The sequence below is a fragment of the Lolium rigidum genome, chromosome 3 (assembly GCF_022539505.1).
Source record: "Lolium rigidum isolate FL_2022 chromosome 3, APGP_CSIRO_Lrig_0.1, whole genome shotgun sequence".
In the NCBI taxonomy this organism is placed as follows: domain Eukaryota; kingdom Viridiplantae; phylum Streptophyta; class Magnoliopsida; order Poales; family Poaceae; genus Lolium; species Lolium rigidum.
In genome coordinates this window covers 239573659-239578048 of record NC_061510.1, presented here as the reverse complement: position 1 = coordinate 239578048, position 4390 = coordinate 239573659, and the positions used below count along the sequence as shown (strand labels likewise).

Genomic DNA, 4390 nt, shown 5'->3' with positions numbered 1-4390 from the left:
GTCCACAAGGCCGCAATCGTCGAGGCATTCTCTGAACCTCATCATCTGAGCCTCAGAGCGATCATTAGAGCCAAAATGCTCAGTATTACTTAGAACCTCATTAAAATCACCGCAGACAATCCACGGCCCATCCCATTGTCCTTTCAAGCGCCGCATGAAATCCCAAAACTCATGACGCTTGTCTCTCCGAGGCTCTCCGTAAATAAAACTAGCACGCAATGAATCACCATTCTCATCAGATATAGATACATCAATACAACGATTATTCAAGCCCCTCAACGAGACGGTGTATGGCTGCAACCAGAAGAGGGCCAAGCCCCCACTCAGTCCTTCACTGCTCACGCCAAAGAAGCCTGAGTAGCCGAGAGACCACATAAAATTTTGCACGCGTTTATCCTTCATCTTCGTTTCTGACAGGAAGAGAAAGGCGGGTCGGTAGGTTTTAACGAGCCACCGAAGCTCACCAACTGTCGAGTCCGACCCGAGCCCCCGACAGTTCCAACACAAGCAACTCATTGCGTCAGCAGAGGCTGATCAACAGCCCCTGCAAGATCCGCCGATCGTGACGAGACATCACTGCCCCCCTTCGTCTTTGGCTTCTTATTTGAGTCATCACTAGGTACATCAGTGCTTTTGTATTCTAGCCTGAGTGAGCCCCCGTCCTTACCATCTGATGCCCCCCCTTCAGACAAGCATGGCAAACCCTCCTTGATCACCACATTACCAGCAGGGTTTTTGGGAACATAAACAACCTTACCGGGCTTGCGTATTTTCCCGGATAGACTCCCTCCCTGCATTTGGCCCATGGAACCATCCTGTTTTTCTGTCGCCTTGCGAGTGCGAGGTTTATGAGGTTTTGTTGGAGAATTGACCTCGCCGCCCCCCTTCTTCTTTTCTGTCCCAACAGGTTGGTTGCTTGAGCCCTGTCCCGACTCTGACCTCTGTCCCACAGAAGAGCGAGAGTCTTTCTTTTTGTCCATCGGCACACATATCAGATCACTGTTCCAGGGCAGCTTTCCTTCTTCATCTCTACTCGCCGGTGTCGGGCAGAGCAATGATGAATGCCCAACAAGCCCACACGAGAAGCAGTAGATAGGCAAACGCTCGTACTTCACCTCATAGTAGACAGTTTCATTTCTTTTAGCCGAGTGAACTGCGACACAGCGCATCAGTGGCTGAGTGATATCCACCAGCACTCTAGCCCGGAGGTAATCACCCCAGGCACGACCATTCTCATCAACCTCAATCATTTCCAACCGTCCAATCATCTCCACCAGTGGAGTTCCTCTTTCTTTATTCATCAAAGGAAAAGGCAAACGCAATAACGCATAATACGCAGCCATAACAGCAGCTCGTCAAACACCATGTCACCTGGCATCACCCTCGGGTCAAACTTCTTCAGGAGTACAGCATGTTTCCCAACCATCCATGGCGAGCCATTGATCACCCGATCCATATCTTTCTTTGACGATAACTCTGCTATAAAGAGATTAGGACCTGCGTGCCTTACCATCATTCCTAATACTATCCAGATGAACACATGTGACCGTGTTCGAAAAGAAGATAAGGTGACACCGATCGCAATACTCTCCTACTACCGATCAATCGGCATACCCTATAAACATAAAAGCTACAGTTACCGTGTTCCCAGAGAAGCAACACGCCAAGTTCTGCCGACTAGACATGACTTCGTCGTCCGTGCTCGACATTGCTACTCGCCGGAAATCCAAACGTCCAACAGGCAACACCAACCCGGTGCTCCAGACTTGTTCGCAAGCTTTGGCTAGATCGGATGGCACAGGCTAGGAAGCAGCTCCTGTCACAGTGCATAAGTAGATAGAGGCAGCTTCCTGTCAAGCTACAGACATAGCTAGAGGTTCAAGAATGAAGATTCAACTATATAGAAAGAGAGAAGGATGCTACCATGGACTGCACGTCGCCTTTCAGAGGACGTGCATGTAACTCTATGGATCAATACAATGATCATTACAACACCGTAACATTCCTAAGTGGTATACATGTTTGACTCCTAAGTGTCACAATCTCAGAGACGTATGGAGCTGGAGAATGGCATTACATTCCTGGGGTTGGCAGAAGTTGCGGTGCAGCATTGTTTGAAATTAAACTTCAGAATGCATGGAACTTTGTTTCATTGCAAATATGTATTCAGACCTAGGTTGCATGAGGAGGCAGGGCAAGTGAGAATAGACATGGAGCAACAGGGCGTGCAGATATCACCTGCAAGCAGTTGGATGATATACAATGAAAGTTAAGGTGTTAATGACTTCATCATGTCCAATATCTATGTCCATGAAAAGGTAAGCGGTTAGATGCCACTATGCCTTTATTGTTTGGAGGGTCTATTCAGTAGAGACACCAGGAAAAAAATATATGAACTGTACCAAACGGCCATGTTGTTGCTATTCAGATATATATTGCTGCTGGGAATGGTGGAACCAGATGGTCTATGTGCCAGAAGTTATGCACCTCGACTATTTACACATTTCCAACTTCAGTTTTAAATATCATTTTCAATACATCACATGAATTTATACTCTTCAAGTAGAATCATAAACATTGTCCTATAAGAAAAATATAGAAACTTGGGTGCTATTAGACAGTACCATTTCCTTACTACCACAAGCATTTCTCAGCAGCAAACAATTGAATTCCCGTTCAATGGACTGTAGAGAAAAAATATTATCAGTTATACTGTTTCTTATCCACTTCTAATTCTGCCACTTCAGGGATCCCATATTGCACAAACCAATGCAACTCTAGGTCCCTTATACAGTACCACAACTAACATACAAAGTGAATCAGAAATCTTCAGCCTCAGATCTAGCCTAACATCCAATGCAAAGTAAGCTGAGGTAGCAAGAATGCATCATACCAGCGGTAATGGATAGGAATGACGACCTTCTAGAGCGCAATATTTTCGAACCCGCTGTTGGAGGCACAGAAATTGGTGGTCCATGCCGGCCAGCCACGCCCAAGCTCCCTTCGTCCTCCAGCAGCACTGCTCAGCGGTTGTGCTACTTGCTGCGCTGCAACGTGCCGCGCGCACTGCCGCCGGCCCCAATGGCCCGCGTGTGCCGCCTGCTGCGCCGCCAAGAGGAAGCCGGGAGGAAGTCCAGGCTGAGCACGAATCGCGTCCAGCCGGCCGCAAACGCTCAATTTGTGGCTATTTGCTCCCCGCCGCACGCCTCACTCGAGCTACCAGCAGGGGAGGGAGGGGTGATAGGGAAGGGGGACAGCTAGGATGGAGGAGATCGACACCATGGTGGAGGGGGAATCGAGGAAGGATCAGTTCATGGTCATGGTGGAATGGGGTGTGAGGTGAGGAATTGGAACGATGTGGATAAGAGGGATACAAAGATATATTATGCTTTAAAAAATAATAACATTACAAAATTCTATAATTTGTTCAATAAAAATTAAAATTAACTATACAAGAGTAGATCCATTTAAAAGATAATATACTGTGAGCATTGGACATAATAGTATATCAAATTAAAACATATTCCAAATTTATATTTTTTGTTTGTTTAAACCTTTATATGAATTATTATCATGTGTACCTGGATCGTTGTGTTGTATCATTTAGTAAGGCTATCGTTGCGCAAGTCAATCATTTTAGGCCAACATTTGGGTGGCGCCTCCGTTTTAAATTTAAAAGGTTTGGAGAGTTTTCCAATTAGTCATCTTTACTATTAAATTAGAAAACGATCTTACGGTCAGCATGTTGGTTTTGAAACTAACCCTGAACTTCAAACTATTTATGGAGCTATGCCACAAGGAGTGTCCTCGCTGGATGCCCTCGTCCCGCCCAAACTGTGTCACCCACACATGAAAAAATAAAAATAAAACAAGGCGAGACTAGCGAGAGGAGAGGGACTGGTGATGTCGCATGCTCCCATCCATCTCTCTCTGATCTGCGCCTAGAGGAGGGCTCCTCCCACACCGCTCTATATGGATGGGAACTCAATGGAATGGATGGGAACTTGATGGAATGGCCAGTGAAAGGGATGGCTTCTACGTCTTAAAAATATTTAACCAAAATTAGCCCGTAGCAACGCACGGGTATTCAAAGGGACTCATCTGAATAGCTGTATGGAAGTTGCTGTTATACCAGAATTCTGCCGCTGGAAGGTATTTGCACCACTTAGTTGGTTCTTGGAAAGCCATGCATCGTAGATATTGTTCCATGCATTGGTTGACCCGTTCTGTTTGCCCATCTGATTCTGGATGGTATGAAGTGGAGAAATGCAATGATATTTTCATTGCAGTGAATACACTACAAGAAAAGTTCTGATAGACAACGTCTCAAAATCGTCCGCTAAGGGGTATTTTTCGTCGCCCATGGGCCTAACCCGACGATATGGGTTCT

General features: G+C 46.0%; 1 long non-coding RNA gene across 1 annotated transcript; it reads right to left on the bottom strand.

Annotated features, from left to right (window-relative positions):
* Nucleotides 1–1903: 1903 nt before the first annotated feature.
* LOC124699185 lies at nucleotides 1904–3095 on the bottom strand. The gene is made up of 2 exons (XR_007001314.1): nucleotides 2894–3095; nucleotides 1904–2684 (listed from the first exon to the last, which is right to left on the bottom strand). It is a non-coding gene; the product is annotated as an uncharacterized LOC124699185 (long non-coding RNA).
* Nucleotides 3096–4390: the final 1295 nt, after the last annotated feature.